The sequence below is a fragment of the Scyliorhinus torazame genome, chromosome 3, assembly GCF_047496885.1.
Source record: "Scyliorhinus torazame isolate Kashiwa2021f chromosome 3, sScyTor2.1, whole genome shotgun sequence".
NCBI classification, from domain to species: domain Eukaryota; kingdom Metazoa; phylum Chordata; class Chondrichthyes; order Carcharhiniformes; family Scyliorhinidae; genus Scyliorhinus; species Scyliorhinus torazame.
In genome coordinates, this window is record NC_092709.1 from 148,572,590 (window position 1) to 148,587,729 (window position 15,140).

Here is a 15,140-nt window from a genome sequence, read left to right on the forward strand (position 1 = left end):
GTAAAATCCCCAGGCTGCCGGTGCAACGGAGAATCCCGACAGCGGAAAATTCAGCCCAAAATCTTCAATGGCGCCTATCTTCGGGATGCACATGGAACTGCCGAATCGAGGACCCGCTCAGCAGCAACTACATCACTGCAAGCTGGACCCCAGCTCAGCTCACTCCATCCACCACGAACAAATGAGGATTTTTATTGTTAATCTTGGCTCTTCTTTGCAAAGCATCAATCAGGAATCTCCAGGGACATAGCACAAGCTACGTAACCCAAGAGAAAGGAAGTATGAAATGTGCAGTAGGATAAAATAAAGGATTCAAAGATTCGCAGAGCAGGAGCTCGCAAACCACAACCACTCACGGGCTCACATCACACGACCCCACCCATCTGCCAAGTCTTGATAGACACAGAACACAGACACATTGAGCGGGATTCAATGTCCAGCAACGGCGGAATCGCAAGGCACGATCGGGCAGAGAATAACATGTCGGCCGAAAATCAAGGCTGGCGCCGGGCACCCGACAGAATGCCAAACTCGCATGCCTCAATGACAGCGTGAACAGATTCTACTCCGCAAGTACAGTAAATGCTGTCGGCATATCATTAATGGGCCTGTCCTGATATTCTCCAGGACTCCCATGATTCTCCACCTCCGCCAGGAGGAATTACTGATGCCAAGGTTCATTTGTGGTTTTAAAAATCCAGAAACGGCCACAGTGGCTGCTGAGGGAGAGAGAGGAGGTAGGTCGTGCTCCCAGGGGCACAACTATGGGCTGCTGATCCTGCCCCTTGTATGGCTGGCTGGGCGGGGGGCGTCTGCCAGGGCCAGGGCTGTAGCGGCGGTAACTAGGGGATGGGCTGTAGGGTTGGGGTGTATCCCCGGGACCAGGGTGTCTTGGCATGGAACACCATTACCGCAGCCTGCAAGGCAGCCTTCCCACTGTGCACCCCACTGACCACCCACCATGGCCCATGGCTGCGTAGAGCAACCATGGATGTATGGAGAGTACCACTGGCGTGGATAGCGTCAGCCACCGGAGGTGGTGGGGTATTGAGGTTGGAGTGGTGTGGACGTGTTGGGAGGGTCTGGGGTGTTGGAGTGGTGTGGACGTGTTGGGAGGGTCTGGGGTGTTGGAGTGGTGTAGTGTGCGGGTAGTGGGGTGGTTTGGGGGAGGTGGAGTTGTGGAGTGGTCTGGGCTGGTGGTGTGGTGTAGGGGAGGTGGGGTGGAGTGGGTGTGGTGTTTGGGTTGTGCCACGTGTTCCATAGGGTCACCGCAACTCATCAGGGGTTCCCTTGGTTCAGTCCAGGGCTGCCACATTCGGGGGAGGGCCGATCGGCGGGCAGGTGGGGCTTAATTCGTGGCTGGGGGCACTGTGGGCAGGCAATCAGGGCGCGCGAGTGGCCAAAGGTGGGCACTACTTTGCCGGTCCAGGTCCGGGGGCTGAGTCTGCCTGGAGCACGGTGCAGCCGCTGCCGTGCGCTTCCGCGGCCTCTGAACCGGAAGTGCTGGGGGCCAGATCGTCAGCTAGAGCTGCGAGCTCTACGTCAGCTCCCTGCTAGCCCCCAGCAAAATGGGGAATTGGTGGCCTTTTGACGCCAGTTTTCCTGGCGTAAAAGACCACCGTATTCACAACGGCGTGGAGACATAGTTCCCAAAATTGAGAATCCAGCCCATAGTCTCTGAAATGCAGAATCCTGCCCATTGTTTTCTTTTAAATGACCTCTCATTTTATGCAATGTGTTTTTATTATGCACCTGCTTTGGATCTTCAACAGCATTGTGCACATTGTATACATCATCATTGCGCCCCACATTATGATGAGAGGGCGAAATGATCTGCTCGCAAAACTTTGTTAACGTTTCTTTTAAGAGGGCTGGTAGGAAATGGTCCTGGATGTTTTGCTCCTTGACTTGCTTTTGCTCCTGGATCTGGTTTTGGTATCTACACAGCTCTTTATTTTACAGAAGAACTACCTACTTGGAGGAGGTGCGGGCTTGTGGGGTCGGGTGATGGGGGGAGGGAGGAGATAATATTTATTTCCCCCATCTGCGCAAATTTTACAATAAGTCAGTTACGTTTTTCAAAGTCAGTTTATTGGTAAATGCATTGTGTATTCTGGTCCTCCTGGGAGGTTTTAGATCTCTTGTATTATTCTCAAATATTGAGTGTTTCAGGTGGGCCTCTGCTCTGTAATGGTAAAGTTGCAAAGTTCTCTTTCAGAGCTGGGTGTCAAGGCCAGTACAAATAAACTAAGATTGTCTCTGGAGAATCTGGAGTAGCTTTCCTCTCCGAGTGAAATAACTTCTTACATTTGTTGCTGATAATGGGATAGAGTTGAAGATCTAAATTATGTACACGAATACTGCATTGTACTTTATTCTTAGGAAGTCATTAAGCATGCAGTATTACCAGAGCATTCTTTCCCAAGCCTGGTTAAACAAATCATCAATGTTACAGTTAAGAACAGAGGCATTTATCAACTTTCAACATAAATCACATTGGAACAGAAAACAATAACTAAAATAATAGAACAATAAATTACCAGTGCCACTAAGCTTGAAACTTCAAAGCAGATGCTATTGCTGAAAGTACATTGTGTTTTATGGCATCAGTGACAGTCTGTTCTCTTGCCTGCCGATGTTGTTGAATATTCTTTGCTGACGCCAATTAGTGGACAACAGGGAAAACCATTTTCTTGGAAATGGCAGACGGACATTCGATGCTTCAGACCAATCAGAGGGACAGCAGCTCTGACAGCCCCATCTGGAGAGTTGGCCACTGCTTGAGGCAGGTTAGGAACTGTGAAGGTGTCCCAACATGGAGGCACCCTTATGGCCTGTACAGCACTACATAATTAAACAATGGTTAGCATGGCACGCCCACATGGCAGGAGGGGAAACCGCTTTGTTGCATTGAATGCTGCCATGATTGTTGCTTTGTACAGTCCTACCATTGGGCCTCAAGTGCTGATCACAACCCAGATAATGATGTAGAGGTGCCGGCGTTGGACTGGGGTGGACACAGTAAGAAGTCTTACAACACAGGCTAAAGTCCAACAGGTTTGTTTCGAATCACTAACTTTTGGAGCACAGCTGAGGAAGGAGCAGTGCTCCGAAAGCTAGTGATTCAAAATAAACCTGTTGGACTTTAACCTGGTGGTGTAAGACTTCTCACTGAACCAAGATAATCATTGACAGCAAGCCACCTGTAGTAAGCTAGTGGGTGGGTGGCAAAATGCTGGCAAAGCCAAAAAAGGTGGCAACCTCTAATTGGGGTTTTAATCAGCATTAACCTCCATGGAGCAAGCAGCCGATCCGATTCCCAGCCTGGCACGAGGAAAGATCCCTGGTGGCAGAAAACCATCCTGAGGCGGTTTCCTGTATTTTCTCAGCTGCACTCCTTCCAAGCCTGCAAACACAGGGCTTGGAAAATTCAGCCCATGATGCTGCTTTGACTAGTTCAATAAAGCTTCTGGTTAATGGTGACCTTCAAGTTATTGATGATAAAGAACACAGTGGTGTAATGTATTGAATGTCAGGGTTTGATAGTCTGGCTTTCTGTTTTCCAAGGTGGTTATTAGAGGTGCTTAGTTGGTGAGACATGTCACTTGTCAGTCAAAGTCAGGCTGTTGCTTCACTCCTGCTGCAGGCTTTGTCTTCTTTAATCTTTCATGGGATGTGGGCATTGCTGGCAGCACCGACAGATGTTGCCCATCCCTAACTGCTCTTGAACTGAGTGGCTTGCTAGGCTGTTTCAGAGAGCAGTGAAGAGTCAATCAAATTGCTGAGGGTCTGGATTCACATATCGGCCAGGCAGGTAAGGATGAGGGATTCCTTCCCTGGAAACATGCGGCGGGATCCTCCCACACTTGGCGCGATGGCCCGACTCCGGCGCCAAGAACGGCACAAACCACTCCGGTGCGGGTCGCCCAGAAGTTTTGGTATCCTCTGCACTTCTGGGGGGCTAGGCTTGCGCCGGAGGGGTTGGTGCAGCGCCAACTGGCGCCAAAGGGCCGGCGCGAGTTGGCGCATGCGCAGAACCGCTGGTGTGGTTCCACGCATGCATAGACCGGCCGGCCTGTTCCAGCGCATGCGCAGGGGTTTCTTCTCCGTGCCGGCCATGGCAGAGCCCTACAGAGGCCGGCGCAGAGGGAAAGAGTGCCCCCATGGCACAGGCCCGCCCGCAGATCGGTGGGCCCCGATCGCGTGCCAGGCCACCATGGAGGCCCCCCCGAGGACCCCGCTAGACGACCGACAAGCCAGGTCCCGCCATGATGGACCATGTCCATTTCACGCCGGCGGGACTGGCCAGGAAATGACGGCCGCTTGGCCCATCTTGGCCCGGAGAATTGCCGGGGGGGGGCCGCAGCCAACGGCCACAACCGGGGCGACGTGATCCCCGCCCCCGCCCAAAAACCGGCGCCGGAGAAGTCGGCAGCCGGAGTCGGAGCGGCGGGGCGGGATTCACGCCACCCCCCCCTGCGATTCTCCGACCCGGCGGGGGGGGGGGGTCAGAGAATCCCACCCCTGGTCTTAGCTTTTTGGCTGCTTCCTTGGTGGAGGAGTTGAGTGGAGTTGAACGCAGTGTAACGGCCAGTCCGAATCCTGGAGGAAAGTCATTAATGAAGCAATTGAAAATGTGGAAGAGAGAATTATTCCCTGAGGAACTTCCTCAATGGGTTCCTCATTGTAACCCATCATTGTCCATGTGTTACAATGATTGATCTTCAATAATAATGACCTCTTTACTTTGTGTCTGGTATGACTGCAGCAACTGGAGGAATTCTCCCTTAAGCTCTCCTGACCTTAGTTTTACAAGAGCGCCTTGGTACCATAGATGGAAAATAGCTGCCATGATGTCAAGGAGAGCTTTGCTTTGACATTAACCTTTCACCTTCATGTGTATGTCAAAGCTGCACTTACAAATAGGTGCTCATGAAGTCGGGCAGGTTTTAATGCTCAAGAGTGGGAGGGTTTGGAAGCCGGTGAATGTGGTGGTTAAAAGCATTGATATTGACAGTGCATCAGAAAGCCAGCTCCTACCCATCAATATACATAGTTATCTCCAGCAAGTTACGTTGCATTCGATCAACCCTTTCTGAAGAAGCAGATTGGCAGTCTAAATACGTAATAGCTCATTGAGTGCTATATTAACAGGGATTTGGGTTTTAAGTCTGAGGGCAGAGGTTTTCCAAGCATCCTGAAACCCATATCATAGTAGAATCATAGAATCCCTACAGTGTAGAAAAAGTTAATTCGGTCGTTGAGTCAACATTGACCCTCCAAAAGAGCACCCTTGCTAGACCCACTCCCCCACCCAATCTTTGGACATTAAAGGGCAATTTAGCTTGGCCAATCCACCTAATTTGCACATCTTTGGACTGTGGAAGGAAACCAGAGCACCCGGGGGAAACCCACGCAGACACGGGGAGAATGTGCAAACTTCACACAGTCACCCGGAATCGAACCCGGGTCCCTGGCGCTGTGAGCAGCAGTGCTAACCACTGTGTCACCATGCCGCCCATATATTCTGTGTAACCAAGGTAGCACATCAAGGGTTGAGGGATCTGACAAAGTGACAGGGAAAAATTCCAAAATGTAATGAGTCATCACACCTGTCTGACTCTGACTGAATTGTGTGAAAAGCTTTTGCTCAGACTACCTAGTCTAACTGTTCTGAAATGCAAACTTACCTCTATTTGGGGTGTTTTCAGAGTGGAGGCCAAGGGCTATGAGTCCTGACACACCCTGTAAGTTCTGACACATCCATGGAGTAGGCCACGTCTGCTCATTACAGTGCTTCAGGGACCTTTGAAGAGGTCACCAGGGTGCCTGTGTGGCATGAAAACAGCTAAGGGACCAAGTATGGCACCACAAAAAGTGGAGCCCAGTGACAGATACGCAGAACTGCCAGGAGAGGGCTCAGATAGGGATCCAAAGAAGGAAATAACCCAGAGAGAGAACCACTGGGAGAGAATCCAGAAGGAGACCCAGGGGCTGTTTAGCACAGGGCTAAGTCGCTGGCTTTGAAAGCAGACCAAGGCAGGCTAGCAGCACGGTTCAATTCCTGTACCAGCCTCCCCGAACAGGCGCCGGAATGTAGCGACTAGGGGCTTTTCACAGTAACTTCATTTGAAGCCTACTTGTGACAATAAGCGATTTTCATTTCAAAGGAAGGAGTCAGAAAGGGAGTGTTACATTATATTACCACACCTGGTAGCATGTTATATTACCTTGTGTAATATATGTTAGTCATTTGCTTCTTACCAAGATAATCTCTTACTCGATGTTGATTAACACTCGGAGTCTTCCAATTAAAGCAAATAATTTATTGAGTAACTTTAAGAAAAAAAACGAGTTTGTTCTCTTTCCAATACTCATACTAGATATTAAATAAACAAGATTGAATAAGAATTAACTATGATTAACTACATCTCCACTCTGAGCTATCTCTCTCTACCTCTGGTCACTAGTCACTAAACAAACGAAGAGGCGGGAACTCGGCTTGAGTGTGTCTTTGCTGTCCATTTCTAGTGCTGCCATCTAGTGATTACTTAGCTGTTACTTCTAAACATTAATCCCTTATATACATACAGATAATAATAATTGCTTATTGTCACAAGTAGGCTTCAATGACGTTACTGTGAAAAGCCCCTAGCCGCCACATTCCGGCACCTATTCGGGGAGGCCAGTACAGGAATTGAACCCACGCTGCTGGCCTTGTTCTGCATTACAAGCCAGCTGTATAGCCCACTGTGCTAAAATGTACATAGATATGCAGATCACGAAAGGGAGAACTCAGAGAGAGAGACCGTTAGGCAAGGAACCACTGTGAGGCAACCACTGGAAGAAGGAGAGCACCAGGAGGCCAAGACCAGTGAGAGGAGGCTGCTCGGAGGAACCACCAGCGGAAAACTACTAGGAGAGGAGCAAAGGAAGAGTCATCTGGCAGCAAAAGAGATGCTGCATGTTGGCTCCGTACAGGCACAGATCAGAGAAGCCTGGAGAACTTAAAAGGCAGAAGAAGGTTGTTGACTCCATGTTTCAGGGGCCTTTGAATCAATGGTGTTCAGCTCGGTGATACTGAAGAGCTCGAGTTTTGCCCGTACGCTAGTGCTAGACCATCGCCTCAATAAGCCATTGGAGTGCTGTGTCAGGAGAAGAGATTAAACCATCAGGACGTGAACTGTCATTGCGACAGTTCAAATTGGAGCAAATTTAGGAAGGAATTCAGAAGCTGGATTTTTAAAAATGAAGACTTGAAATCCCTTAAGAGGGAGACAAATTTTAGTGAGATTGTGTAACTCAGAACATCTGGGTGGGATGCTGAGAAATCCATGGGATATGGCTTGGTCGCATATAATAATAATAATCATTACTAATAATAATCTTTATTGTCACAAGTAGGCTTACATTAACACTGCAATTAAGTTACTGTTAAAAGCCCCGAGTCGCCTCATTTTGGCGCCTGTTCGGGTACACAGAGGGAGAATTCAGAATGTCCAAATTACCTAACAGCACGTCTTTCAGGACTTGTGGGAGGAAACCGGAGCACCCGGAGGAAGCCCACGCAGACACGGGAAGAATGCGCAGACTCTGCACAAACAGTGACCCAAGCCGGGAATCGAATCTGGTGCTGTGAAGCAACAGCGCTAACCACTGTGGTACCGTGCTGCCTGCCATTTACTGTGCAGTGTAATGTGGTTGTCACAGTTTTCCTGTCAATTCGCATGTACCTCATGTTAATTCTGAATGTTAGATTATAGGATACATATGGCATGGCAGCACAGTGGTTAGCAACTGCTGCCTCACGAGGCTGGTTTAGCACAGGGCTAAATTGCTGGCTTTGAAAGCAGATCAAGGCAGGCCAGCAGCATGGTTCAATTCCCGTACCAGCCTCCCCGAACAAGCACCGGGCTGTGGCGACTAGGAGCTTTTCACAGTAACTTCATTTGAAGCCTACTTGTGACAATAAGCGATTTTCATTTCATTTTTTTTCATTTCACAGCTCCAGGGACCCGGATTCATTTCCGGCCTCGGGTGACTGTGTGGAGTTTGCACTTTCTCCCCGTGTCTGGGTGGGTTTCCTCCAGGTGCTCCGCTCCCACAGTCCAAAGATGTGCAGGTTAGGTGGATTGGCCATGATAAACTGCCGCTTAGTGTCCAAAACGTGGGTGCGGTTATTGGGATTGGGTGGAGGTGTGGGCTTAAATCGGGTGCTCTTTCCAAGGGCCGGTGCAGACTCGATGGGCCAAATGGCCACTGTAAATTCTATGATTCTATGACACTGTAAATTGTTGTATTTTATCAGACATGTATAGTGTAGCTTGTTTTTTGTTTAACGAAAACCAGGGAATCTTGTGGCTTTTTCCTGTTAGTAAATTACTGGAATTTCAAATTTTCTCTACTTTAAGCAACACTAAATTACTTAAAGTCCCCAGCTGCATCATACCAAAATTTGGACATCTGTTTCAGGCAAGTAACATAAAAGTTTGCTGTCACTACTTTCCTGAAGCTTTCACCACTTTGGATTTGGAACAATTTAGTGGTAACTTTCAACGCTGGTGTGGATTGTCGATATGAACTCAAAGTTGCTCTGTGATGTAATACATCAGCACATATGCTACTTGTTTTGACCTTGTGGTGTATGTGCACCTTTAAGGGAACATATTTTTAACTGCTGTCAACCAGTACCATGCAGACAGGATGGGATTTAATAACACCATGTACTGAGAATACAGCAGTAGACTTCAAGGCCAATTGTGCCTATATATTCGCCCATTGAACATTTCACGCATATAGTCTTATCATCATATCAAGAGTCCAGAATTATGTTTTGCCACATTTGCATTGGATAGGAGAACGTTCATGACAGATACAATTTGAGATTGAACCTTAGATGAGGAGCAAGGTGGCCACCAGTCTAACAGTACCAGCTTCAGCACAAGGTACTGTTTGACTGACTACCTAAGTACTCAGGTACCCAGTATGAAATATGCAGTATGCAGTATGAAGATCTTTGACTGGACCCAGCAGCAGGAGGATTAGTGGCAGGAGGTCCAGCAGCAGGAGGTCCAGCAGCAGGAGATCCAGCATCAGGAGGTCAAGCAGCAGGAGGTCCAGCAGCAGGAGGTTCAGAAGCCAGAGGTCCAGCAGCAGGAGGTCCAGCATCAGGAGGTCCAGCAGCAGGAGGTCCAGCAGCAGGAGGTTCAGCAGCCAGAGGTCCAGCAGCAGGAGGTCCAGCAGTAGGAGGTCCTGCAGCAGGAGATCCAGCAGCAGGAGGTCCAGCAGCAGGTGGTCCAGCAGCAGGAGGTCCAGCAGCAGGAGGTCCAGCAGCCAGAGGTCCAGCAGCAGGAAGTCCAGCAACAGTAGGTCCAACAGCAGGAGGTCCAGAAGCAGGATATCCAGCAGCAGGATGTCCAACAGCAGGAGGTCTAGCAGCAGGAGGTCTAGCAGCAGGAGGTCCAGCAGCAGGAGATCCAGCAGCAGGGGTTCCAGCAGCAGGAGATCCAACAGCAGGATGTCCAGCAGCAGGATGTCCAGTAGCAGGACGTCCAGTAGCCAGAGGTCCAGCAGCCAGAGTTCCAACAGCAGGATGTCCAACAGCAGGAGGTCCAGCAGCAGGAGGTCCAGCAGCAGGAAGTCCAGCATCAGCAGGTCCAGCAGCAGGATGTCCAACAGCAGGAGGTCCAGCAGCAGGAGGTCCAGCAGCCAGAGGTCCAGTAGCAGGAGGTCCAGCAGCAGGAGGTCCAGCAGCAGGAGGTCTAACAGCAGGAGATCCAGCAGGAGGTTAAGCAGCAGGAGGTCCAGCAGCAGGAGGTCCAGCAGCAGGACATCTAGCAGCAGGAGGTCCAGCAGCAGGAGGCCCAGCAGCAAGAGGTCCAGCAGCAGGAAGTCCAGCAGCAGGAAGTCCAGCAGCAGGAGATGAAGCAGCAGGATGTCCAGCAGCAGGAGGTCCAGCAGCAGGAGGTCCAGCAGCAGGAGGTCCAGCAGCAAGAGCTCCAGCAGCAGATGGTTCAGTAGCAAGAGGTCTAGCAGCAGGAGATCCCGCATGAGGTCCAGCAGCAAGAGTTACAGCAGCAGGAGGTTCAGCAGCAGGAGGTCCATCAGCAGGAGGTCCAGCAGCAGGAGGTCCAGCGACAGGAGGTTCAGCAGCAAGAGTTCCAGCAGCAAGAGTTCCAGCAGCAGGAGGATCAGCAGCAGGAGGACAAGATGCAAGTGTTCCAGCAGCAGGACGTCCAGTAGCCAGAGGTCCAGCAGCCAGAGGTCCAGCAGCAGGATGTCCAACAGCAGGAGGTCCAGCATCAGCAGGTCCAGCAGCAGGATGTCCAACAGCAGGCGGTCTAACAGCAGGAGATCCAGCAGCAGGAGGTTAAGCAGCAGGAGGTCCAGCAGCAGGAGATCCAGCAGCAGGAGGTCTAGCAGCAGGAGGTCCAGCAGCAGGAGGCCCAGCAGCAAGAGGTCCAGCAGCAGGAAGTCCAGCAGCAGGAAGTCCAGCAGCAGGAGGTCCAGCGACAGGAGGTTCAGCAGCAGGTGGTGAAGCAGCAGGAGGTCCAGCAGCAGGAGGTCTAGCAGCAGGAGGCCTAGCAGCAGGAGGTCTAACAGCAGGAGGTCTAGCAGCAGGAGGTCCAGCAGCAGGAGGTTCAGCAGCAGGTGGTCCAGCAGCAGGAGGTTCAGCAGCAGGAGGCCCAGGAGCAGGAGTTCGAGAAGCAGGAGGTCCAGCAGCAGGAGATCCAGCAGCAGGAGTTCCTGCAGCAGGAGGTCCAGCAGCAGGAGGTCCACCAGCAAGAGTTCCTGCAGCAGGAGGTCGAGCAGCAGGAGGTCCAGCAGCAGGAGGACCAGCAGCAGCAGGTCCAGCAGTAGGAGGTCCAGCAGCAGGAGGTCTAGCAGCAGGAGGTCCAGCAGCAGGAGGTGAAGCAGCAGGAGGTCCAGCAGCAAGAGGTCTAGCAGCAGGAGGTCTAGCAGCAGGAGGTCTAGCAGCAGGAGGTCTAGCAGCAGGAGGTCTAGCAGCAGGAGGTCCAGCAGCAGGAGGTCCATCAGCAGGAGGTCCAGCAGCAGGAGGTCCAGCGACAGGAGGTTCAGCAGCAGGTGGTGAAGCAGCAGGAGGTCCAGCAGCAGGAGGTCTAGCAGCAGGAGGTCTAGCAGCAGGAGGTCCAGCAGCAGGTGGTCCAGCAGCAGGAGGTTCAGCATTAGGTGGTCCAGCAGCAGGAGGCCAAGGAGCAGGAGTTCGAGAAGCAGGAGGTCCAGCAGCAGGAGATCCAGCAGCAGGAGTTCCTGCAGCAGGAGGTCCAGCAGCAGGAGGTCCAGCAGCAGGAGGTCCAGCAGCAGGAGATCCAGCAGCAGGAGTTCCTGCAGCAGGAGGTCCAGCAGCAGGAGGACCAGCAGCAGCAGGTCCAGCAGTAGGAGGTCCAGCAGCAGGAGGTCAAGCAGCAGGAGGTCCAGCAGCAGGAGGTGAAGCAGCAGGAGGTCCAGCAGCAGGAGGTCTAGCAGCACGAGGTCTAGCAGCAGGATGTCCAGCAGCAGGAGGTCGAGCAGCAGAGGTCCAGCAGCATGAGGTCCAGCAGCAGGTGGTCTAGCAGCAGGAGGTCTAGCAGCAGGAGGTCTAGCAGCAGGAGGTCCAGCAGCAGGAGTTCCAGCAGCAGGAGATCCAACAGCAGGATGTCCAGCAGCAGGATGTCCAGCAGCAGGAGGCCCAGTAGCCAGAGGTCCAGCAGCCAGAGGTCTAGCAGCCAGAGGTTCAGCAGCAGGAGTCCAGCAGCAGGAGGTCCAGCAGCAGGAGGTCCAGCAGCAGGAGTTCCAGCAGCAGGAGATCCAACAGCAGGATGTCCAGCAGCAGGATGTCCAGCAGCAGGACGTCCAGTAGCCAGAGGTCCAGCAGCAGGAGGTCCAGCAGCAGGAGGTCCAGCAGCAGGAGGTCCAGCAGCAGGAGGTCCAGCAGACAGAGGTCCAGCAGCAGGAGGTCCAGCAGCAGTAGGTCCAGCAGCAGGAGGTCGAGCAGCAGGAGATTCAGCAGCAGGATGTCCAACAGCAGGAGGTCTAGCAGCAGGAGGTCTAGCAGCAGGAGGTCCAGCAGCAGGAGGTCCAGCAGCAGGAGTTCCAGCAGCAGGAGATCCAACAGCAGGATGTCCAGCAGCAGGATGTCCAGCAGCAGGACGTCCAGTAGCCAGAGGTCCAGCAGCAGGAGGTCCAGCAGCAGGAGGTCCAGCAGCAGGATGTCCAACAGCAGGAGATCCAGCAGCTGGTGGTCCTGCAGCAGGAGGTCCAGCAGCAGGAGGTCCAACTGCAGGAGATCCAGCAGCTGGTGGTCCTGCAGCAGGAGGTCCAGCAGCAGGAGGTCCAACTGCAGGAGATCCAGCAGCTGGTGGTCCTGCAGCAGGAGGTCTAGCAGCAGGAGGTACAGCAGTTGGAGGTCCTGCCTGCCAAAGGAGGATTAGTGGCAGGAGGTCCAATAGCAGGAGGTCCAGCAGCAGGAGGTCCAACAGCAGGAGGTCTAGCAGCAGGAGATCCAGCAGCAGGAGGTCCAGCAGCAGGAGGTCTAGCAGCAGGAGGTCTAGCAGCAGGAGTTCTAGCAGCAGGAGGTCTAGCAGCACAAGGTTTAACAGCAGGAGATCCAGCATCAGGAGGTCGAGCAGCAGGAGTTCCAGCAGCAGGAGGTCCAGCAGCAGGAGGTCTAGCAGCAGGAGTTCTAGCAGCAGGAGGTCTAGCAGCAAGAGGTCCAGCAGCAGGAGGTCCAGCAGCAGGAGGTCTAGCAGCAGGAGGTCCAGCAGCAGGAGGTCCAGCAGCAGGACGTCCAACAGCAGGAGATCCAGCAGCACGAGGTCCAGCAGCCAGAGGTCCAGCAGCAGGAGGTCCAGCAGCAGGAGGTCCAGCAGCAGGACGTCCAGCAGCAGGAGATCCAGCAGCAGGAGGTCCAGCAGCAGGAGGTCTAGCAGCAGGAGGTCTAACAGCAGGAGGCCTAGCAGCAGGAGTTCCAGCAGCAGGAGGTCCAGCAGCATGAGGTCCAGCAGCAGGAGGTCCAGCAGCAGGATGTCCAGCAGAAGGAGGCCCAGCAGCAGGAGGACCAGCAGCAGAGGTCCAGCAGCAGGAGGTCCAACAGCAGGACGTCCAACAGCAGGAGATCCAGCAGCAGGAGGTCCAGCAGCCAGAGGTCCAGCAGCAGAAGGTCAAGCAGCAGGAGGTCTAGCAGCAGGAGATCCAGCAGCAGGAGGTCCAGCAGCAGGAGGTCTCGCAGCAGGAGGTCTAGCAGCAGGAGTTCTAGCAGCAGGAGGTCTAGCAGCACAAGGTCTAACAGCAGGAGATCCAGCAGCAGGAGGTCTATCAGCAGGAGTTCCAGCAGCAGGAGGTCCAGCAGCAAGAGGTCCAGCAGCAGGAGTTCCAGCAGCAGGATGTCCAGCAGCAGGAGGTCCAGCAGCAGGAGGTCCAGCAGCAGGATGTGCTGCAGCAGGATGTCCTGCAGCAGGAGATCCAGCAGCAGGATGCCCAGCAGCAGGAGGTCCAGCAGCAGGAGGTCCAGCAGCAGGAGGTCCTGCAGCAGGAAATCCAGCAGCAGGAGGTCCAGCAGCCAGAGGTCCAGCAGCAGGAGGTCCAGCAGCATGAGGTCCAGCAGCAGGAGGTCCAGCAGCCAGACGTCCAGCAGCAGGAGGTCCAGCAGCAGGAGGTCCAGCAGCAGGAGGTCCAGCAGCAGGGCATCCAACAGCAGGAGACCCAGCAGCAGGAGGTCCAGCATCCAGAGGTCCAGCAGCAGGAGGTCCAGCAGCAGGAGGTCCAGCAGCAGGACGTCCAACAGCAGGAGATGCAGCAGCTGGTGGTCCTGCAGCAGGAAGTCCAGCAGCAGGAGGTCCAACAGCAGGAGATCCAGCAGCTGGTGGTCCTGCAGCAGGAGGTACAGCAGTTGGAGGTCCTGCCTGCCATAGGAGGATTAGTGGCAGGAGGTCCAGCAGCAGGAGGTCCAGCAGCAGGAGGTCCAACAGCAGGAGGTCCAGCAGCAGGAGGTCTAGCAGCAGGAGGTCTAGCAGCAGGAGGTCCAGCAGCAGGAGGTCCAACAGCAGGAGATCCAGCAGCAGGAAGTCCAGCAGCAGGAGGTCTAGCAGCAGGAGGTCTAGCAGCAGGAGGTCCAGCAGCAGGAGGTCCAGCAGCAGGAAGTCCAGCAGCAGGAGGTCTAGCAGCAGGAGGTCTAGCAGCAGGAGATCCAGCAGCAGGAGGTCCAACAGCAGGAGGTCCAGCAGCAGGAGGTCTAGCAGCAGGAGGTCTAGCAGCAGGAGGTCCAGCAGCAGGAGGTCCAACAGCAGGAGTTCCAACAGCAGGAAGTCCAGCAGCAGGTCCAGCAACAGGAGGTCCTGCAGCAGGATGTCCAGCAGCAGGAGGTCCAGCAGCAGGGTGTCCAGCAGCAGGAGATCCAGCAGCAGGAGGTCCAGCAGCAGGAGGTCTAGCAGCAGGAGGTCTAGCAGCAGGAGTTCTAGCAGCAGGAGGTCTAGCAGCACAAGTCTAACAGCAGGAGATCCAGCAGCAGGAGGTCTAGCAGCAGGAGTTCCAGCAGCAGGAGGTCCAGCAGCACGAGGTCCAGCAGCAGGAGGTCCAGCAGCTGGATGTCCAGCAGCAGGAGGCCCAGCAGCACGAGGTCCAGCAGCAGGATGTCCTGCAGCAGAAGATCCAGCAGCAGGAGGCCCAGCAGCAGGAGGTCCAGCAGCAGGAGGTCTAGCAGTAGGTGGTCCTGCAGCAGGAAATCCAGCAGCAGGAGGTCCAGCCGCCAGAGGTCCAGCAGCAGGAGGTCCAGCAGCAGGAGGTCCAGCAGCCGGACGTCCAGCAGCAGGAGGTCCAGCAGCAGGAGGTCCAGCAGCAGAGGTCCAGCAGCAGGAGGTCCAACAGCAGGACGTCCAACAGCAGGAGATCCAGCAGCAGGAGGTCCAGCAGCCAGAGGTCCACAGCAGGAGGTCCAGCAGCAGGAGGTCCAGCAGCAGGACGTCCAACAGCAGGAGATCCAGCAGCTGGTGGTCCTGCAGCATGAGATCCAGCAGCTGGTGGTCCTGCAGCAGGAGATCCAGCAGCTGGTGGTCCTGCAGCAGGAGGTACAGCAGTTGGAGGTCCTGCCTGCCGTAGGAGGATTAGTGGCACGAGGTCCAGCAGCAGGAGGTCCAACAGCAGGA

At 54.0% G+C, this 15,140-nt stretch overlaps 1 pseudogene; it reads right to left on the bottom strand.

The window, feature by feature from the left end:
• Positions 1-10,104, bottom strand: part of LOC140409399 (uncharacterized) — a 63,213-nt pseudogene extending 53,109 nt beyond the window's left edge.
• Positions 10,105-15,140: the final 5,036 nt, after the last annotated feature.